At 33.1% G+C, this 24,706-nt stretch overlaps 1 protein-coding gene and 1 pseudogene across 2 annotated transcripts in view; one reads left to right on the top strand and one right to left on the bottom strand.

The window, feature by feature from the left end:
* CNOT4 (CCR4-NOT transcription complex subunit 4) overlaps nucleotides 1-24,706 on the bottom strand; it is a 102,640-nt gene that overhangs the window by 61,066 nt on the left and 16,868 nt on the right. The gene's annotated exons all lie outside the window — the stretch shown is intronic.
* Nucleotides 7,218-7,336, top strand: LOC112478741 (annotated as a pseudogene).

Raw genomic sequence — 24,706 nt, 5'->3', positions numbered from 1 at the left:
ATTATACCTGATGATAAATACTTACTATCTGCTCTCAATTTATCTATTCAACATTTTACTGGAAGTCCTAGCCAGTACAGTAAGACAAAAAATAGTATTAATAAAGACATAAAGACTTATAAAGAACTAGCCTCTATTTGTATATGACACGACTTCATATGTAGAATATCCAAAGGAATAAAAAAACTGCTGGAACTACTAAGTGAATTTAGTTCAGCAAGATCAATGGATACAAAACTAATATACAAAAATCCACTGTATTTCTAAATACTAGTAACATACAATGGAGACAGAAAGTGAAACCACAGCATCATTTACAATAAGATCAAATAAAACATCAAATACCTAGGAATAAATTTAACAACAGATAGGAAATACATCTACATTAAATCATAAAATAGTGCAGAGAGAAATCAAAGACCTCAATATATGTAGAGATACATGTTTATGAATTGAAAATTTGATATTTTTAAGATATCAATTGTCCTCAAATTAATGTATATATCCAATGCAATCTGAATCAAAATCCAAATAGGCTTTTAAAAAACAGAAATTGGCAAGCTGACTCTAAAATTTATATGGTAATGTAAAGGACTTAAGACTACTCAAGCAATTTTGAAGAACAAAGTTGGAGAACTTACACAAGCAGACTTCAAAACTTATAAAGTTACAGTAATTAAAACAGTACTAGTATTTGGGGTACTTAATTTTTGGACAATGAAGAAAAAGGTCTTTTCTATACATGATATTGAAGCAACTGAATATCATGTGGAAAAAAAAGTAAACCTCTACCTAACAGCATATAAATAATTAATTTCAGATGAATCGCAAAGTTAAATGTGAGTGCCAAATTATATATTGCTGACAAAAGACTCATATCTCAAGTCCTGAAGAACCTCTGCAAAAAATTAAAGAAATAATTCAATTAAAAAATAAATGAGAATATACATAAAGCTTTTAGAAGATTACTTAGGAGAATATCTTCGTGACTTTGGAATAGGAAAAAGATTTCTCAGCACACAAAAGGCAACATGCATAAAATTAAAAATTGGTAAAATGGACCATCAAAATTGAAGCTTTCCTCACATCAAAACCTACCAATAATGAAGTGAAAGGCAAGCTATATATTGTAAGAAAACATTCACAACATATATCTGACAAAGAATTCATACCAAAATACATAAAGAACTCCTACAAATCAATAATAAAAGACAAAAATTTACACAAATGGCCAAAAAGCACTTAATGTGTTCAACACCACTGGTCACCAGGAAAAAGCAAATTAAAACTACACTGAGACATCGCTACACAAACCACCAGAATAGCTGTAATCAATAAACCTAACAGTACCAAAGTGTTAGTGAGGACATAAAACAACTAGGAATGGCCATATTTTGATTATAGTGTAAAATAGGACAGCTACTTTTGGAAACTAGCAGTTTCTAATAAAGTTAAACACACACCTACCATATAACCTAAAAATGCCTCTCCTAGATATATACCCAAGTGAAATGAGTGCATAAGCCTACAAAAAGATTCGTACATGAATGTTCGCAGCAGCATTATTCATAACTGCCTCCCCCATCCCTGCAAAAAAAGGAAATGATTCTAATATCCATCAACAGCAGAGTGATCAAACTGTGCTATATCCATATAATGGAATACTACTTCACAGCAGAAAAGAAACTAATACAAATAACTATTTTGATATATCTCAAAAAATATCATCATTATTTTGAGAGCAAGGAGCCAAACATAAGAGTACGCATGATTCCATTATATAAAGCTTGAGAATAAGCAAAACTAACCAAAAGTCAGAATGGTTACCTCTTAGTAGAGGCAAGAGTACTAGCTGGAAAGGAGCACTAATAGACTATCTGGATTAATGGAAATGTTTCATATCTTGATCTGGGTGTTGGAAACAAGTATGTACACGTATGTAAAAGGTCAAGATTTTATTTTACATAAATTGTACTTCAATAGTATACTGTGAGAAGGGTGGGGGGAGAAGGGAAAGAAGGTGAAGGGGAAATAAAAGGGAAGGAAGAAATGCCATTTTAACCTAAATTTTATAATCTACTCAAAATTCTATCTCTGAAAGTGACATTGACCAATGCTTTGGGGAAGGGAGTCGTCTCTATGATACCTAGTACTTCAAATTGTTAGGTACATACCTTTAAATTGCATTATATTCTTTGTATAGCCCAATGAAATGCCATCATTACTTGCTCAGCCTATTGAATGTCTAAGGATAATACATTAGGAGGATTTTAGCAGTTCTATTTTCTTTCATTCGTCCAAAGACTAAGTTCCAATAAAGTATCCATACTTCTAATACTATTTTACATATTAATATCTGCCCTCTTTGTGACATAAAACTATTTTAAGTTTAATTCTTCCATATCAAAAAGTCAATTAATTTCAGTGTCATATAATTAGCAGTTACAAAAAAGGAACTAGAAAAAATGTCTGTCACCCGCAATCCCATATTCTAATATATAAAGTTTGTGCACTTATACAGATATCATTTACATATTACAGATATCATGCTGCACAGTGTTCTGGAATCTGATCTCCTGCTTAATGCAATTAATATCTTTCCTTTGCATAAATCATGGATGATAACTCTCACTGTATAATATTTACTATGCAGATGTCTTGTAGTCTATTTAATCAGTCCCGTTACTAAAAGTTTCAAATTTTTTACTACTGTAGACAAAATTGTAACAAACATTCCAACTTTGTTGATTTTCTTCATTTATATTACTTTTACTGTAACTCCAAAAGGCCTGAAATAGTTCTGTGACCATTTAGCACCTTCTGATTCTGATCAGAAAACAAAAATTTTTTTCTTCAAAGGCCAGATAGTAAATATTTTAGGCTTTGAGGACCATAAACAATCTTTGCTACATATTCTTTGTTTTGTTTTTACAACCTTTTAAAAATATAAAACCCATCCTTAGCTCATGGACCTTACAAAACTGTCCATGAACAGAATTTGGTCTGCATGCTACAGTTTGCTGACCCTTCATTTAGATCATGTTCTACAAAGACTCATGAAGACAAAACGTTACCCTAGAATTCTAGGTGGTGTGTGCCAGCCACCATACTTTATTGGATAGTCTAGTGTAGTAAGCTTAATTCTTAGTTATTTTTAAGAAAACAATTTATTTTCATATTTCTTCTTTTAACTCCCGTAAGACCACTCAACCCCTATTCTGATTATTAAAATTTTTAATTTAAATTTTAAAATTATAAAGGCTAGTGTGTAAAAAGACACAAGCAATTTTAAAGGTGTTTTTCAGAATAAGTGGTTTTGCTAAGGTTCATAACTCTTCAATTACTTTTATCAAATATTCAGAAGATACTCTTTGAAAGGCGATTACCAACAAATGCTGTTCTCCAACTCTGGCTACATAATAATTTATAGCTACAGGAATAAATATCATCGGCTAATTGTCCTCATCTTATTCCATAGCCTGTCCTTGCTTTACCTATAAAATCTTTAGAAACAACAAGTGGAGGATATAGAATAAAGATGGTATTTAAAAATAACTGTCTTTTCCTACCAATATGGGACTTCAGTAAAATATTTTTAACAGCTTCAGCAAATCTTATGATTCAACAATAAGGATCAGGCCAGTGAAATTTAAAGAATTTTATAAAAGAAAGAATATCTATCTTACCAGAATATTCACTTCATATTTAACATAAACATTCCTTTGTTTAAAAAAAAAAAATACGCAGCAGGTATAGGTTGGAAAAGCAATGGAAAGAGAATTCGACAGCTTTATATTACCAGCTTTGGTGGAGTCTGGGATGCTTCTAAAAATTGATTGGCTTTGGTTCCTTTGGTTTCCTGTGATTGGGGTTGGAACATCAGAACAAGCATGGAAAGTTACAAAGTACAATTAACCTACTCCAGTTTGACCCTATCTCCCTAGTCTAATCTCCCTATTTGGTCTGGTGTAACAGGTCTACTTCACAGTCTTCCTATCTGCATTCTAAGAGAAAAAAAGAAAAAGGGGAGAAGGAAGAGAGAGATGGAACAAGAAAAGACTGGATAATTAATTATCAACTACATGTCACTGAGACAAAAACTTAAGACTCTTTCACAGGAATTTCACTCTGACCCTTTCCCAAAATACTTTGGCCATTACAGATTCTGGCAGACTTTCTTACTAATGAAGACTTTCGAATATGCAAATATTGAGCACATTCTCTAGTTAAGTTAGACTCAAGATTAGAAAGGGTCAGAAAATAAGGTATGTATAGCAGAAGATCTAGATTATTTCTAATTCTTACAATAACTAGTTTTGAGAAGTTGGTCAAGTTACTGTCTTTCTAGAGACTAAGGCTTCTTTGTGAAATGAAGAGGTTGTATCAGATAAATCTCTAAGGTCTCTCCTAAAATTCTAAAAAACACAAAGTGATTATATTAAATCTTCTATGGTTAAGCACAAAATAATTAAATAATATGTGAGCCAACAACAGGAATAGAATAAAATGTTATCTAGAAAACATGGAGTGATAATCAACATTTTATGATTCCAAAATGTGAATTGTCATTCTCAAGAAAATTATAAGTTTTATTTCATAAAGCCCAATGTTTTGATATCTAATGTTAATAAATGGCTCTTAATTTTGGTGTTATAAAATAATGGCTAGAAAAATCTAAAAAGAAGTTTCTGTAGAAAAAAGATTTTCCTAAGGTATAACACAGATTGAAGCTTTACTAATTTGGATTTGAAGAGAGTCTGAAATAGTAGAGACTTCTATATATACACACGATATAGTCCATACATCAGATTACTACGGATGCCCTAAATCATCAAAGATGATTTGGAAAAAAGCTTGAATATTAAAGCATTTTTAATAAATCTGGTTTATTCCGTAAGCTCTCTGGTTTTAATCAATTAATTAATTTTAAATAAAGGGATAGGACTTAGGTTCAGTGAACCATGAGTACTGTATACTCTAAGTAATAAAACCAGATGAAAAAAATAAGAAAGCTTCCTAAAACTCACCTGAGGGAAACCGTAAGTTTAAACATTATTTAGAAGTGTGTATATTCGTGTGTATGTATTAAATCTCAGAAGAATATATGCCAAACTAACCAGAAGAGTTAGTTATCTAAGTGATCTGAATAGGCAGTGGGGTTCAATTAAGAGGAATTTTTGCTTTATCTGTACAGTTTGAATTTTTCTAAGAATCCATTACTTGTGTTACTAAAGGTAAATTTAAAAAATGTTAAGAACAAAAATTTTTAGAAAAATAAACTCAGAAATAAGTCATATTACTACAATACAAAGACCACTGGCAGGGTCACGTTTGTATGCTATACTTGAATGTCTAGGAAGAGAGATAAATGACAAAAAATGAATTCAAATTTTTTAAAAAAAGAACTTAATAGACTAGATATTTACGCCAAACTCTTATTCCCCCCCTTAAACACATTTCCATTTCTAGGACTGAGCCTTTCAATTTTTAGCAATGTTTACATTATTCTTCACCATCTGTGAATTTTTCAGGGAAATGAAGTTCATTGCTTTTGAAAGAGCAAATCCTATTAGGCACCTACTATGTGTCAGATATAGTACTAGGCAATGATGATGATAATGACGATGATGATGATGGTGCTGGTGGTGGCGATGTTGGGAGAAAAATTAATAACTAATGAATTTAGTATACACTTGACAACCTTTATTCTATTTACACAGGCAAATTTCAGGTTCTTCCAGATTTAAAAATAAATTAGCTATGTTCTAAACATAGCTGTGCAAACTACTGTGCAACTCTGCCTACCCCATGCTGCCAATACTTTCTCTATCACCACTGAGTCAACCTTCTTTAGTCAACAGTCAATAATTTAAACACGTAAAACTGCTGGAAAACCTGAATATCTGAGGAAAATATAGGGTATGGTGATAAAGACAGAGTCAAGAGCAAAAAGAAAATATAAATGCTGGTGCTTTAAGTGAATTATGTGGCATACTTTATTTTCATTTCCTTTCTTCATATTTTAAAGTCATTTGTTAGCTTAGAAAAATAAAATTGTTATAGATTACTTGATGTGTATACATTAAGATTAAATTTGGGGTACTTAATCTGTAGACTGAAAGCGGGGGGATAATATTATTTCCCCAATCTCAAGCAAACTATAAAGAACTCTACTAGAAACTGACTTCCAATACGACTCCCAAAGATGCCCAAGATCGATCATTCATTCATTCATTTATCAAAATATTTACTGAGTAATATGTACAAGGCACTTTTCTAAGAATGAGGATCATGTGAATAAACATATCTAGAGTTCAGAGATATGAAGCCTGATGAAATATAAATTTTTAACTCACTTTAATATTTAAAACTTTTGAGACTGAATAATACTGCCTGGACTTTCTCATTTATGTAACCCAAAATATTCTCCTCTTGATAAATCAGTTTGGGTGAAATTCTATGTCATGTGCAACAAAAAAGTCCTCTTCACTGGATCATCCTTTTTTGGTCTCACCATTAATCTTCTCTTCAAAAAGCAGTCAGTAAAATTATACATTTGATGATTTTATTCTCTTATCTTAAACTTTTCTGGGGCTTTATATTGTACTTGGGATAAAACCCTCCTTAGTATGACCTATAAGGTAATTCATGGTATTGCTTTAGAGTCATCATCTCTCACTCCATTCCCCTCTATCACTGTTATAAACACTGGCCCTGAAAATATCGTTTTTAAGCATATGCTTACCATATAAACTAGCAATTCCACTTCCAGATATTCACCCAAAAAAAATGAAAACATATGTCTACAACAGAGCTTATACATGAATGTTCACAAGCAGCTCTATTCATAATAGCCAAAATGAAAACAACCCAAATGTCCACCAACACGTGAATGGATAAATGAACTGTGGTATCCAATGGAATACTACAACACTACTCAGCAATAAAAAGGAACTACTGATAGACATAACATGGACAAACCTAAGAAGCATCATGCTAAATACAAGAAGTCAGTCACAAAATTATACTTTGTATGTGAAATTTCATTAACAGCCAAATTGAGCTGTGATAACAGAATTGTAACAGAGATTGACTCTGGGGGACAGGTATTGAGTAGAAAGAGGAATGAAGGAATTTTCTGAGGTGACTGGAATGTTATATATCTTTATGATACAGGTGAGTTAAATGGGTGTACGCATTTGTCGAAACTTATTTGCGTCTACGGCCATGCCACCCTGAATGAGACCAATCCTGTCTGATCACAGAAGCTAAGCAGGGTTGGGCCTGGTTAGTACTTGGATGGGAGACCACCTAGGAAGACCAGGTGCTGTAGGCATAAAAAATAAAAAATAAGGGATTGTAAGCTGACAAGGTCCTTGCAATCTGTGAGGTTAACCAAGGGTTACCGTGCCTTAAAAAAAATAAATAAAAAAGGGAAAAAAAACTTAATTGCACACACTTAAGATTTATATATGTCATTGTATGTAAATTATACCTCAATTTATTTAAATATCATTTTTTTAAAATCTATAAATACAATCTCTATTTATCAGCCCTCCATGCCTGCAGAGTCCTTACTACTCAGCTGGTGGTGAAGAGCTGGAGGGAAGCAAAGCACCAGTAGGAGGATGAGGGAAGGGAAGGAGGAAGTCTTCCAGTACACCCTCTAGCATCTAAATCATAAAATATTCAAGGCAATAATCCTATATTACAAGTAAACCTTTAGTTCGTGGACTGGAATGGAGAGAGGATTCCCATCCGTAAAAAGTCACTATGCACTACACACAATCAGAGACCAAACTACTGAAAAAAGCTTGATATTTTAAAGAAACTTTAACAGTATAAGCGTCTTTACAAGAGACCTATCTTATAAAACCTGCGATTCTTCAAAAATAATATATTAAACTATAGAATGTTTTACAACTGCTAATTATTATGAAGGTCGTGAAACATCCCTAGAAGTAGCACCTGAGCAACTGGCACTAAAACTGTACATAAGTACCTATGAAAGGATCATGTTAAATACTAATTTTAAAGGGATCTGGTAAATTGAATTTGGGGAAGCAAAATCATCAAGAGATGAGCAAAGTTAAAGATAGAAAATAGCCTCAAAAAGTTAATTATTGATCATTCTTTTCCTTCTCTGAACTCCATTTTATTCGGCTCCTGAGTACATAATGACTTGTATTTCTCATAACTATATTACTTTATATATGATAATTTTGTCACTTAGCTAGCCTGTATGCTAGTGCCTTAAAGGCAGTGTCCCCACACCTAGCTCTCAGAAAGCTGGAAGGCATGCTTACTAGGCAAACAAGATCTCGCTATCTACTATATTAGAAGTTCCTTACTACAAGTAAGGACATGTTACTACATGGCAGAAAGCATCTTGAAGAACAACCCTTTCAAAATAGCCCTAAAAGATAATGACTGGCTCCAAAAGAAATTAAAGGAGAGTGTGGGATGTAAATGTGCACCTCACAGATTATAAAAAATTCTAAACAAGAGTTAAAAATTGTTTTTAAAACATGTAATTACAATTTCTTACTTTGACATTAAAAAAAAAGAATGATCAACCTGCCTTAGAACTAAGTTTTAATAAAATTGTTGACTTGGATGTTTGAATAAGTCCTAAAAGTGCCATAAATGGGAAAATAAATAAAAATATTCACTTAACCTCTCATTAAGTGTTCCTTGTTTTCTGACAAACGAACTGGTGACATGTTTAATTAAAAAATTATTTTAAAAAGTTCTAAATGTCTCTTAAATTGCTTAAGAGTTTAAAAACTATATTCAAAAACAAGGAAAAAGTGGGGCTATGCAAATTTTTGGCTAAATAAAAAAGAATAAACAAGAAAATTGATGAAAACATCACAAAAATACTCTTTATTCACTTACCTGCAAAATATATTATGACATTACTAACTTAGAAAAGAAATAAACAGTAAGTTTTTTAATTGACTAAACAGAGCAGATACAGAAACAGATGTAAGCACAGTGATAAGAGCAGCAGGATAAGAGTAGCACATTCTTCTATTCAGAGGCTAGCGGGGCATGAGACGAAAGAACTCCTCTGTCTCAAGAGCACAATAGTACTCTATGACTTTCCTTCCAGGAGCACTATTTCATTATGCTAATAACCAATCTTAATTTTTAAATCGGTTTTGATTCAAAAAGTTAATATAGTGCAAAAAGACTGCATAACCAAATGCTCTGGTTAGAGTTATATTTTTGTGTTGTCCTATTACATTTCTACACAAAGCAAATGAACATGTAAATGAAAGCAACTCCAAGGAGATCATTTTACTCCTAGTTAAGTAAACATTTTAAAATAGTGATACCTAATTCTAAAGAAAATATATTGAAAACTGAGGTGCTTCTACACTACTGATGGCATTATAAATTGGTTCAATCCTTTTGAAAATCAATATAATACAAAATCCATAATAAATGGTACTACCCTCTGCTCCAATAATTTCATGACTAGAAATTCAGCTTAGGGAAATTAAAAGCAATGTAAGTTGTTTCAACCTTGCCTAGCACTTGAGAGTGCAGTTAATGCAATTTAGCAGTCAATTTAAACAAGCAGAGGGCTGGTTTAAGTCAGTAAGAAGATCAATATTTTCGACACCCCAAAATGTCTTGCTGTACTCCACAGCTGTTATCTATGTGACAGAACAAGCAATGGCAAGTAACAGAACAAAACTTTACCAAAGATATTCATAAGTCACATGCATACAGAACGATTCTTTTTAAAATCCCATCGCTAGACAGGAAGCCTCCAAAATAGAAGAGGCTAACATCATGACTAGTGGTTTTAGGATAAAGACAACTGAAATACAAAAGAATTGAAAAATAATTCTGAGACTCACTTACTGTGACAACAGAGTTAGCAGTCCTATAATATCAAATAGAAAACAGTCTAAAAACATCAATCGTTTTTCCAATTCATAATGAGTATTAACAGCAAAGTTAATTGACAAAATCAAGCAGACCGTTAAACTGCACATGGTAAAATATGCTGCTGTCTAAAAACTGATGAGTCAATTTTTCTTGACAAAATTTCAGTGTACAATATGCAGACAAACTGAATTTTGTAGAAGCAAGTACAAATAAAAACCAACAAATATGAAAGCTACAATCTACGAAATTAACTTAAAACAAAAATCTAATCAATAAATTAACTGTTCATTATAAATGTAAAAAAAAAAATCTATTCCAGTAAAAATAATTTGAGTAAAAAAAAAAAAAAGCTGGAAAAAGTCTGAAAGAGTTTAATGTTAGAAAGTAGAAAACGACCAACAAATTTAAATGAGTTAACATAGTTTTCCACAGAAGAAAATCTGATTAAAATTCACTAATGTTGGTATGGGTATGACTAATTAAAATGCTTGTATTCCCAATATCCTTGGAGGTCAATATGTCTACCAGGTCAAAATGATACTCAGTTAAAAAGGTAAACTGTTGCTCTATGTAGAATATCAAAAAACTGAGAAAAATCCAGATGTCCAATGAGGGAAGGTTTTCCTACCCAAGGTGGCCACCATCTTCGATCTACTAGGGAGCTTTAGGAGTGACAGATATAAACCCATGAGGAAAAAAAGAGACTACCCACCCAACCCACAAGATCAGCTATCAACCTGGGCAATCACTGTGGTAATATATACAACCACATTGCCTTCCTATCAGAAACGTAATGGAATATTAAGTGACCACTAAAAATGATGCTTATAAGTTTATTTTTATGTCTCCTTTGCACTTCAGAAAGTTTGGTAGAATATGTGACAACAGTAAAACACTAAAATTATTAGTAAAATAAACTAAAACAAACAAACAAAAAAAGGTTACACAGGATGACAGGAGCAGAGGAGAATGCTGAACTCACCTCTCCCATGAGCAAACTCAAATATACACATATATAAAGATCAATTACTCCTGCAAGACAACTGAGGGCTGGATGAACAGCTTCCGAACAACAAATAAGAGAAAGAGACCGAACACAGAAGGCTGGGAAGCTGCAGGAACTCTCTGGGGTGGAGAGGCCACTGAACATCATTGTTTACATTTTCTTCCACTTCCATTAGGCGGCAGCTCTATTCCAGTGCTTTGGCCAACCTGCAACATTACCATAGCAAGTTCCCAGGTATACTACACGGAGCCTTTTATTTCTGAACAAAGAAAGCAAGCAGGAACAGGGCATCACCACATGCACCTGGCCTCCCTGCTTGGAGCTGCACCCGTCTGGCAAACCAGTGCCCGAGGCACCATAAGCACATGCCCAGCTCCAACCGGCTTCCCAAAACTACCTGGCACTAAAGCCTACACAGAGTTCACATCTACCCAAGACTACTTTCTCCAAAACAAACAAGAGAGAGACTGTATAGAGAAGGCTGGGGAGACATGGGAACTCTCTAGAGACTGCGAGAATTCTCTGGGTTTGGAGGTGTCAGTGAGTGCCATTGTTCATTGTCCCCCTCTACCTCCACAGAGTAGACAGGGGCTCTATCCAGGTACTCTGACCTACCTGCAAGGTTGCAACAACGTGTTCTCAGACACACTGCCTGAGCCCACTGTGCCCTGAACAAAGTGAGCAAGCAGGACCAAAGGGCATTACTACCCGCACGTGGCATCCCCACCCAGAGCCACTCTGGCTCAGCAGGCAAGTGCCATAGATGCCTTAAGCACCCGCTGGGCTCCTACCGGCCTGCCAAAACTACCCAATACACATGGCCTATTCAAAGGCCACTTCTACATAAGGACACTTTTTTAAGACTAGGAGAGAGAACTATTTTGTCTAATTCATAAAAACAAAGACAGTCAGAAATGAAAAGAGAGAAGAATATCTCTCAATGGAAGGAATAAGAAAAATCCCTAGGGAAAAAATCCTATGGGAATGGAGATAAGTGATTTGCCTGATAAAGAATTCAAAGAAACAGTCATAAGGATGCTCAGCAAACTTAAGAGTGGAATGCAGATATGCAGAAAGAACTTCAACAAAGAGTTAGAAAATAAAAGAACCAAGCAGATCTGAAAAATACAACAACTAAAATGAAAAATACATTAGAAGGAATGAACAGCAAGTTAGCTAATACAGAAGAACAGGTTACTGACTGGAAGACAAACTAGTGGAAATCAACTGATCAAGAGTAGCTAAAGGATTTAAAAATTTAAACATGAGAATATTTTAAGGAACCTCTGGTATAACTTCAAGAGCTCAAACATTTGTATTATAGAGATCTCAGAAGGAGAAGAAAGATAGAAAGGTTACCACTCAGAATTGAAGGAGAGATCGAGTATCGCAGACAAGTAAAAACTAAAGGAGTTTATCACCATTAAACCTACCTTACAAGAAATGTTAAAGTCTCCTTTAAGCAGAAAAGGAAAGGCCATAAATGGAAATAGAAAATATGAGAAAGAAAAAAAATCTCAAATATAAAGCCAAGTATTTAATAAATAGAGCAAATGAGACATTTAAAAAGCTACTACTAAGGTCAAAATAAAAAAGTATCAAACTCAACTCAAAGTACAACTCAAACTAATTAGTAGATGCAAAACACAAAAAGATCTAAAACATGATATCAATACATAAAGTGTGGAGGGGGTAGTAAAAATGTAGTCCTTATAGAATATATTGGAATTTAAACATCTACCTGCTTAAAATAGACTGCTATAGATAGAAAATGATATACATAAACCACACAGTAACCATAAACCAAAAACCTAAAAAAGATATACAAAAAACAGTGAGAAAGGAAGCAAACAAAACAAAGAAAAACAGCAAATCACAAAGGAAGAGATCAAAAGAAGAACAAAGGAACAGGAGTATAAAAACCAAAAACTATGAACAAAAGAGCAATAAGTACATAATTATCAATAATTATTTTAAATGTAAATGGATTAAATGCTCCAATAAAAAGATATAGGGTGACTGAATAGATTTAAAAATATGACCCATCTATGTGCTGTTTACAAGAAACTCACTTCAAATCAAAGGATACATATAGACTAAAAGTGAAAGGATGGAAAGAAATATTCCATGCAAAAAGAAATGAAAAAAAAGATGGGGTAGCAACAGTCATACGAAACAAAAAACACTTGAAAACAGCAAAAAAAAACAAAAAAAAAAAGACAAATGACATTATATAATTATAAAGGGGTTAATCCAGAGAGGATATAAAAATTGTAAATATCTACACACCCAACACAGGAGCACCTAAATATATAAAGTAATTATTAATGTACATAAAGAAATCCACAGTAATACAATAATAGTAAAGGATTTTAATACCCCATTCACATCAACAGAGAGATCATCCAGGCAGAAAATCAATATGGAAATAATGGCCTTAAATATCACATTACACCAGATCGACTTAATAACTATTTATAGAACATTTCATCCAAAAACTGAAGAATACACATTTTTTTCAAGTGCACATGGAACATTGTCCAGGATATATCACGTATTAGGCCACAAAACAAGCCTCAATAAACTCAAGAAGGTTGAAATCATATTAAGTATCTTTTCCAACCACAATGGCATGAAACTAGAAAACAACTACAGGTAGAAAACTAGAAAAAAACACAAACACATAGAGAGTAAACAACACCCTAATAAACGACCAATGGATCAATGAGGAAATTAAATAAAAAAGTATCTTTAAACGAATAGAAATGAAAACACAACTTTTCAAAATTTATAAGATGCAGAATAAACAGTTCTAAGAGAGAAGTTCACAGTTATACAGGTCTACCTCAACAAACAAGAAAAATCCAAAGTAAACAATCGAACTCTACATCAAAATGAACTAAAAAAACAAAAATAAAAAATACAACCTGAAGTAAACAGAAAAAGTAAACAGTTAAAATCAGAGTGGAAATAAATGAAATAGAAATCACAAAACAAGAGAAGATCAGTAAAATTAAGAGCTGATTCTTAGAAAAGGTAAACAAAATTGATAAACCGTTAGCTAAACTCATCAAGAGAACCCAAATAAAAAAAATCAGATATGAAAGAGAAGTTACACCTGACACCACAAAAATACAAAGAATCAAAGAATATTACGGAAAATTAAAAGCCAAAAAATCTGTCAATCTAAAAGAAATGAATAAATTTCTAGAAGTACATAACCTTCCAAAACTGAACCAGAAATACAAAATCTAAACAAACTGATTACTAGCAATGTAATTGAAGCAGTAATCAAAAAACTCTCAAGAAATAAAAATCCAGGACCAGACAGCTTTATTCTATCAAACATTCAAAGAATTAATATTCTATCAAACATTCAAAGAATTAATATTTATCCTTCTCAAACTATTTTAAAACATCGAAGAAGGAACACTTCCAAACTCATTCTATGAAGCAAGCATTTCCCAGACACCAGAACCAGACAAAGACTTTACAAAAAAAGAAACTACCAGACAACATCCTTGATGAACAGAGGCAAAAATTCTCAACAAAATATTAGCAAACCTGATTCAACAATATATTAGAAGGATTATACACTATGAGCAACTGGGATTAATCCCAGGGATGCAAGGATGGTTTAATGTCCATAAATCAATCAACTTGAGATATCGCATTAACAAAATACAGCATTAAAACCATATAATCATTTCAAAAGATGCAGAAAAGGCATTTGACAAAATTCAACATCTTTTTATGATAAAAAGGATATCTCAACAGAATAAAGGCTATATATGACAATCTCACAGCTAATATACTCAACAATGAAAAATGGAAAGGAACAAGACAAGGATGCCTACTATCACTACTTCTATTTAACATAATATTGCAAGTCCTAGTTATAACAATCAGACAAGAAAAATACATAAAAGTCACCTGAATTGAAAGGAAGAAGTAAAAATCTCATTATCTGCAGATGACATGACACTACACATAGAAAACCCTAAAGATTCTACCAAAAAACTATTAGAATGAACAAATTTAGTAAAGTTGCAGGATACACAATCAATATATAGAAATCTGCTGCATTTAAATACACCGACAGCAACAATCAGAAAGAGAAATAAAAAAAAAAAAAATCCCTTTACAATTCCATCGAAAAGCATTAAATACCTAGAAATAAATATAAACAAAGAAGTGAAAGACCTATGCTGAAAACTATAAAACACTGAAGAAAATGAGAAGATACAAATAAATGGAAGGATATACCTTGCTCATGGATTGAAAAAATTAATATTGCCAATACCAGTCTGCGGCCCAGGGTTGGAAACCCCTAGTGAAAAGTATCATGCTCCCTGATATCTAGTTACTACATAACTACAAAAATCAAAACAGTGTGGTACTAGCATAAAAACATATATAGAGATCAATGGAATAGAGAGCCTAGAAATAAATCCTTGCTTATACAGTCAATCCATGACAAAGGAGGCAAGGATATACAATGGGGTAAAAGCAGTCTCTTCAATAAATGGTATTGGGAAAACTGGACATATACATGCAAAATAATGATATTGAAGAAATATACAAAAATACACTCAAAATGTTTTAAAAACTTAAACATAAAATTTAAAACCATAAAACTCCTAGAAGAAAACATAAGCAGTAAACTCTTTGACATCACTCTCAGTATTTTTTTTTTTTTGCATATTATTTCCTCAGGGAAGAGAAACAAAAGAATAAAAATAAACAAATGGGATATCAAACTGTAAAATTTTTGCACAGCAAAGGAAATCATTGACAAGACAAAAAGATAACCTACTTAATGAGAGAAGGTATTTGCCAACGATATATCTGAGAAGGAGTTACTATCCAAAATATATAAGAAATATATCCAAAAAATATAAGAAACTCAATTTAACACCAAAAAAATGAACAATTGGATTAAAAAATGGGTAGGGGACCTAAATAGACATTCCTCCACAGAGGACATATAGATGGCCAAAGGACACATGAAAAGATGCTCAACATCTCTAATCATGGGAGAAATGCAAATTAACACCACAATGACATATCACCTCACACCTGTCAGAATGGCTATCATCAATTAATCAACAAATAACTACTGCTGGCACAGATGTTGAGAAAAGGGAACCCCTGATATGCTGTTGACAGAATTATAAATTAGTGCAGCCACTATGGAAAACAGTACAGATATTCTTCAAAAAGTAAAAATAGAGCTGCCATATGATCCAGTAATTCCAATTCTGGGTATTTATCTGAAGAAAACAAAAACACAAATTTGGTAAGATGTATGCACCACTACATTCATTGCAGCATTACTAGTGATAGCCAAGATATGGAAGCAACCAGGATATCCATCAATAAATGAATGATAAAGATGGTGCATGTGTGTGTATACACAATGGAATATTATTCAGCAAAAAAGAATGAAGTCTTGCCATTTGCAACAACACTGAGGGACCTAGAGAGTATTATGCTAAGTGAAATACATTAGACAGAGAAAAACAAACTGTATGATTTCACTTATAGGTGGTATCTAAAAAAACAAAACAAATGAATAAAAAAACAAATCCAAAATTCCTATTATATCAGAAATAAAGCAATTCTTCAAAATTGTCTGCTAAATAATAAATTCATTTATTTATATATTCACCTCAAGAATCTGAGCAAATTAGAAACATAAACCTGATATTTTATATTAACATATATTATGATATAGTGGCAGTTATATATGTACTTATAAGTTATATGTATATTTTTGTTAACTTATTAGATGTCTGTATTGTTTCTATGTGTACTTATTAATTTATTAATATTATAATATCTATAGCTATCTCATGTTTACTTATAAATATTTCCATAAATGTTTTTATTTACTAATATATTAAACAGATTTGTTAGTTTTTATTGCTAGTCATTAAAGTTTTTAATATGTCTTTGCTGGTGAGATTTAGGCCACTTTTTTAGTTCTTCCACTTTCTTGTTTCAACAAAATATTTCATTATTCCAGTCTTTAGGTAATTTTATTATTCCCTAATTTCTCAATGAAGACATCATTCTCAATTTTTATAGCAATCAATAACCTAAATATTAGCATTTCTTGTTGATGTGGTTACTCTAGATATTTTTCAGCACATATGTATGGTAAATACATGTTAGACTTACAGTGAAATGATTACTGATTATGAAATGTTTTTCTGAATATTGAATGCATTCCTAAAACTTAATGAGACTGGGACCCTTAGCTTAGAACAAGATGAACCTTCCTTAAAATGTCATAAGGACAAAAGGAAAACTGTCAACCGAAACTCATCAAAAATCCTCAAAAACATTAAAAATAATTCCATCCACTATAAATAGCTGCAAATTTTAGTCAAAAACATAAAAAAGCCAAGGCTGATATATGCATTTTGAAACTGACAAAATAATCCTAAAAATAACAAAAAGCTAGAAAAAACATAAAATAACTTTCTAAAAGATTGTAAAGAAATCAGAAAATGCTGGAAAAAGCAAAACAATTTTTCAAAGGACTAAAGAAATCAGAGTAAACTGAAAAATTCTTCCATGAAATAATGAAATTTTGTTCATGTTCATTAGAAAAATATTTTCCTGAATACACTGATGCAAAGAATTGGTAAACTTGACAAATCAGCCTATAGATTAATTGACCTAGAGCCAGTATATCTGTAGAACAAATTCCTAGAAATGAAATTGCTGAATCAAGCATGGTATGTGCAATTTTTAGCTTTGACAAACACTGCTAGATTGTCCTTTCAAAAGCTGCACCAATCTACAGTCTCAGCAAAACCCATTAAAACCAGACATTTTAATCCTTACCGATTTAAAATGTAAATACTGGATTCACTGTTATTTTAATTTGCAATTTTAAAAATCTGAGTGTGTGTCTTTTATAATGGGAAAAATTCCTTTAAACTAAATTATAAATAAACATAAAAAATATTTACATAATTTTTAAATTGTACAAAATGGCTGTACATTAATAGGAGTGTAAAAACAAGTTCGCATATTAATAAATCAAGATAACATGGAAAAAACAAAAATGCTGTTTATTTTAGGATTTAGGATTTACAAGTTTTTTCATTCCTTTTTCAAGATTCTCTCCAGTGTTATTATTATGCTGATTTTTTAACAAAAAGTTCTGGTGGCCTGGGAGTAAAGAATAATCACAGCTTTTTATGCCACCCAGGCTTTTTATAGCCTGTCAATGGCCCACCCAGTTTTCAGTTGCCCAGGGCCAAAATTTGATCGTCATCTTCGATTTGGCTCTCTCTTTCATTCTCTAAACACTGATCATTAAATCCTGCTGTTGTATTCCTTTAATAACTGTCTCTTATATGCCCTTTGGTCTCCTTTTCAACTGGATAACTAATATGGGATCTAAATGAAATCTCTCTCCTCTGGAATCCAATTTGCACACAGTTCTGTTTGATCAACTTCCCTTCAGACCAGTGCTTATTAAACCTAATCATGTTTACAAATCATCTGAGGATCCTGTTAAAAATGCAGGTTCTGATTCTGTAGGTCTGTGGTGGGGTATTAACTTTTGCATTTCTAGCAAGCTCCTAGGTTACATCAATACTTTTTACTTCAGCCTTCAAGTCACTCTTCAGATTAAGAACCTTTAAGTCAGCTACTACCTCCTGCTCAAATTTAAATTTTTCCTTGGTGTTCAGGAACCCTCTCGCTACCTTTGCAGTACTGCATAACCCAAGGGGCTCACGAGAATGTCGTCCTCATTTTCCTTCCCACAGTCCACACTTATTTTGTTTTAGTAGTCCATTTATACAAATAATAAATGTTCCCACGTTTCATTTCCACTTACTTTCCCACCCCACCTACTCTCATTCAAGTATTATCTTTTCACAAAATCACCCAAATTAATCCTGTCCACATTCTTTGCTCCTTTTCTAAATTCCTAAAGTATTTCTCCATTAAGCATCTGTCTGGTATCTGTTGTCCTACACTATCAGAATCATCACAGAGGCGTTCCACTCGTGTCCCATGAAGTACGTTGAGGACACAAATCTTCCCACTTAATGCCTAACAATAGGCTTAGCATATAATTTCTAATTCCCTCAGAGTTTATCCAAAGAATCAGGCTTTGTGGGTGCCTTTTGAAAGAATAACAAAACTATACCACCATATTTCACCTTGAAGTAGTAGTATTTCAAGGTCGATATGCCACTAGTGTAAGCACAAATTACACTGACAAGATCAAAACTAGGGACTATTTAGAACAAAGTATTAAATTTTGTTTAAAACTAGAAAATGTCAACTGAGCCATGGGACATGAAAATAAAGAAATTATGGGAAATAAAGAATTCTAAGGGGAAGAAATAAGAATAAAAAGAAAGCAATTATCAATGATGCTATACAAACCAATAATGAGTACAAACCAAACAGAATAGATGGTGTGGGGAGCAGAGAAAGGGTTGCATGGAGAGAAGTAGGCGGTAGGTATTGCAGCAAGACTAGGTAGAGTCAAAAATAAGTAGGAGAACATACATTCTTTCCAAATGCCCATGGATCATTCACCTAGATAAACAATATCCTGTGCCAAAAAAACCTCAACAAATTACAAAGAACTGAAATCATACAGTGTACATTCTCTGACCATAATGGAATACAACTAGAATTCGATAAATCTCCACACACTTGGAAATTTAAAAACATACTACTGAATAATCAATCCATGAGCCAATGAGGAAGTCTCAAAGGAAATTTTAAAAATACATAAAGCTAAGAAAAATAAAACAACCTATCAAAATTTATGGAACGTAGCTTGCTTAAAAGCAGTGTTCGGAGGAAAATTTATAGCATCAAATGCTTACATTAGGAAAACATCTTAAATCAATAATCTTTACCTTACCTCAATAAACTACAAAAAGAAAAGGAAAATAAACTCAAAGCAAGCAGAAGGAAGAAAATAAGGGGCAGAAATCACTTAAATTGAAAACAGAAATATAAAAATTAATGAAACAAAAGCTGGTTGTTAAAAAAAAGAAAGAAAGTGATAAACAGCTAGTAAGACTGACAAAGATAAAAAGAGAAAAGACAGGAATCATAAATGAAATAGGGTATTATCACTACAGATCCTACAACCATTAAAAGGAAAATTAAAAAAAAATACTAAGAATAACTTTACACTCATAAATTCAACAACTTAGAAAAAATGTACCAATTCTTCAGAAACCACTTATTATCAAAATTCAATTAAGATGAAACAGATAATCTGACAAGTCCTATAACCATTAAATAAATTGAATTCATAGTTTAAAAATGCAGAAAAAAGAAATCCTGGCCCAGAAGGCTTCATTGGAGAATTTTATCAAACATTTAAAGAGTTAATTCTAATTTTACACTATCTCTTCCAGAAAAGAGGAGAGAATTCTTCCCAACCCATTTTATGAGGCCAATATTACTCTGGTACCAAAACCAGACACACAGTACCGGAAAAAAAAAAAAAAGCTTCAGACGAATATTTCTCATGAACTTAGATACAAAATCCTGAACAAATTATTAGCAAATAAAATCCAGCAATGTATAAAAAGATTATTAGGATTTACTCTAGGTATGCAAGGCTGGTTGAACATTTGAAAATTAATCGATGTAATCCACCATATCAAAGGACTAAAGAAAAAAAATTGCATGATTACATCAATTGCCAGAATGGGTGAGCACATGGAAACAAACAATAGTTTAGTGGTTACCAGAGGGAAGAGAGGAAGGAGGTAGGTAGACGGGGGAGCCAGGGTCAAACATATAGCGATGGAAAGAAATTTAACTTTGGTGTTGAATACACAATGCAATAAACATGTAATGTATTATTAACTTGTACGCTTGAAACCCATATGATTTGATTAACCAAAGTCACCCCAATAAATTTAGCTAAAAAAATGAAATCATAAAACAAAAGAAAAAGCATTTGACAAAATTCACAATAAAAATTCTCAGTAAACTAGGAATAGTGGGGAACTTCCTCAACTTGATAAAGAACATCTATAAAAACCCAGCTATCATCATCACAACTTAACAGTGAAAATGATATGCTTTAATCCTAAGCTCAAATACAAGGCAAGGATGGCTGCTCTCACTAGTCTTATTCAACACAGCTATGGAAGCTCTAGCCAGCAAATAAAGTTAAGAAAAGGAAATAAAAGGCAAACAGATTGGAACAGAAGAAAAAAAATCTGTCCCTCTTTGCAGATGACATGACTTCCTATCTAGAAAATCCCAAGGAATCTACCCGCCCCATCTCTCCCCAAAAAATCCCCTAGTACTAAGGTCACAGGATACAAAAATAAACAAAAATCAATCACGTTCCTATTTACTGGTAATAAACATGTGAAAATCTAAATTACAATTACAATGCCATTTATAGCTGCTCCGAAGAAAATGAAATACTTAGGTATAAAGCTCACAAAACACAGAGGATCTGTATACTGAAAATTACAAAATGCTGATGATGAAATCAAAGATCTAAATAACTAGAGAGACAGTGTTCACTGACTGGAAAGCAACACAGTAAAGATATTGATAATCCCCAAATTGGTCTATAGGTGTAATGTCATTCCTAGCAAAATCCTAGAAAAATCTTTCATAGGTACAGATAAAAGCTTATTCTAAAACTGGTACAGAAAGGGAGAGGTCCTACAAGACCTAAAGCAATTTTGAATAATATGAATCAAGTGGGAAGAATCACTCTTCCTGATGTTTTGGCTTACTACATAGCTACAATAATCAAAATAATGTGGTATCGACGAAGAATGTCATACCACATACAAATGGATGGAACAGAGTAGAAAACCCAGAAATAGGTCCACACAATATGCCCAACTGAATTTTGACAAAAGTACACCAGCAATTCAATGGAGGAAGGATAGCCTTTCGAATAGATGGTGCTGGAACAATTGGACTTAGAAAAAAAAGAACCTCAATCTAAACCTCATATCTTACACAAAAATTATCTCAAAATGAATCATAAACTTAAATGTAAAATGTAAAATTATAAAACTTTTAGAAAAAAACAAAGTCTTCAAGACTTAGGAGTAGAGTTCTTAAGAGTTCTTAGTCTTGACACAAAAAGGACAATAAATAAAATGAAGAATGGTCTATTGGGTCTTAACAAAATTTAAAACTTTTGCCCTGAATAACTCTATAAAGAGGATGAAAAAGCAATCTACAGACTGGGAGATAATATTTGCAAACCACATGTTTGACAAGAACTTGTTATCTAGAATATATAAAGAACCTTCAAAAAAAATCCCAATTTGAAAATGAGTAAAAGACATAAACAGACATTTCACCAAACAAGATATACAAATGGCCAATAAGTGCATGAAAAACTGCTCTACATCATTAGCCATGAGGGAGTACAAATTAAAACTACAATGAGATATTACACACCACACCTATCTGAATGACTACAATAAAAAACAAGGATAACACTCAATCTAATTAGAATGCAGAGAAACTCATACAATCCTTGTGGGAATACAAAATCAGACAGCGTTTCTAGAAAATGGTCTTGCAGTTTTGTTTTGTTTTTTAAACTAAATATGCACTTACCAGATGACCCAGCGTTCATCTGAAATTAAACTTATGTTCATGCAAAAATCTGTATACAAATGTTCATAACAGCTCCATTAGTAAAACCAAAAACTGAAAACAAGATGAATATCCAACAGATAAATGTTAAACAAAATGTGGTATATCCACACCAGGAAATATTAATCAGCAATTAAGAAAAAAAAAAAAGAACAAATATTTGATATGCACAACATAGGTGGATTCAGAAATTATTTTTATGGATCAATCTAAACCTAAGGCTACACAGCCAAGAGAAATCAGGCCTATCCTCAAAGCTCAGGAGTAAATAAAAGGGTAAAGAGGGTATTCTAAAATTGACAAGTAGCAAAGTTTTGTTTCAATCCATCAAGTCTATCAAAAGTTATCCTTCCATTGAGCATTTAAGAAAGTTAATTTAGTGAGCTCACTTTTCTTCTTCGTTCCCACATTCCAATTATTTATATTATCTCAACTCTTTTCTCCTTAGATATCTTCTTTTCCCCTACTTGCCCTTGTTTATAAAACCTACTTATCAATTCCAACCATTTAAAAAGAAAGATTCAAGCTTGTGGGCCCAAACTTTTTTACTTCTTATACACTCTTCTTTTGAATGTGCTTTTATAAAATTTTCAATACCTAAGTATATACTGTGGACACTTTGGTGAGTGAGAATAATAAAAGTAATAGTTCTCCAGTAAACAAATCATTTTCGAATGCCTAACAAAGTCATTTTTGTTAATGTTTTTATGGTAACAACATATTACAGATTATTTTGAAATTTATTTTGGAGCTCAGAAGTCAACAGGTCCCTTTAAATAATCCACAGCTACTGAATATTCAGTTGTTCACTTAAAAACTATCCAGATATAAGCCATATGCCACTTGGTTTTAAACAGAGTTCAAGGCTTACCCCTAAAAAGCATTCGCTGAACTCTAAATATTTTTTTCAACAGATAAAGAACGGTAATATAAATAAAACCATAAACTTAAATCTTTAAAGTATTATAACATGGGGAAAAAAACAGCAATAATGGCTGCTAAAGTCCAAGTTTATAAGTTTATAAAACCGAGGACAGTAGACTAAGTCAGTGTAGATGTTTTTGCTTGTTCGTGTGCTGGGTTTTATGTTCAAAATGATAAAAATCTCTTCTCATACATAAACTTTTCAATCCATATTTTTTACAAATTGCCTTTAAGTTTTAAAGTTAAATGTTAGTAACAGAAGGATTGTAAAATGCTCTAATAATAGTGCGAATATTAAAAAGTAAAAGATAAACTCTGGGGGAGGAAAGAAATGGCGTAAATGATAGAGGCTCTCTTCATCCTTCTGGAGACCAAATCGAAAACTATGAAGGAAACAAGGAGCAGCAGCAAGGAAAAATCACCTGCTATCTAGAGGAACAAGATATCCAACTAGGGAGAAATCCAAGAAATCAACCTGCAACAATAGGCAGGACGCGGTGAGGACGCAGGGCTGCTGGGTCTCAAGCAGCTGAGTGAGACGGAAGCTGCTGCAGCAGTGGCAGCAGCAGACGCCTCTAAAAGGGGCTGCTCTCTCTGAGCACCAGTGCCCATTCGGCTGTGTGCAAGGGGTACCAGGGACTTACAAGAAGACACTGTCGGAATGAGGGCCAAGGCGAGACTCACTCTATACAGAAGTACCAGCGGTATCCATTGTTCCCTGTTGACCTCTCCCCCTTCCCAGTGCGCTGGACACAGCGCCGCCACAGTCGTGACATCATCAAAATGGATAACAGAGACAGCTCCACCCAGAGGATTCCCTGAAACTCCGCCTCCCCCAACTCGCAACCCCACCCAAGCCACATCCAGGTACAGCCTCAGCAAGTCAGGTGACCCTTGCTGAGCAGCGCCTGGGCTCACACTGGAAGCAGCTGGCCTTGGTTTCAGGTGTGGCATTTGAGGTAACTATAAGCACGGCATCCGTGGATTACTTGCTGAATCTTAACAGGCGACCCTGGAGAGATAGAGGCTTGGGCTAAATTTGGCCTACAGCTGAACCCCTCTCAGAACTGTGCCACTGGACACCTACTTTACAAATACACACTAATAAGACCGGGAGACTGAGGAGCTTTGCTTAGTACACAGAAACAGACACGGAAAGTCAGCCAAAATGGGAAGACACTGGTTATAAAGATGCTAACTTTTGAGAAGTGTAGATAAATTCAATGA

Source organism: Pteropus alecto, unplaced genomic scaffold (assembly GCF_000325575.1).
Source record: "Pteropus alecto unplaced genomic scaffold, ASM32557v1 scaffold22, whole genome shotgun sequence".
Classification (NCBI taxonomy): domain Eukaryota; kingdom Metazoa; phylum Chordata; class Mammalia; order Chiroptera; family Pteropodidae; genus Pteropus; species Pteropus alecto.
This window is presented reverse-complemented; position numbering and strand designations above follow the sequence as displayed.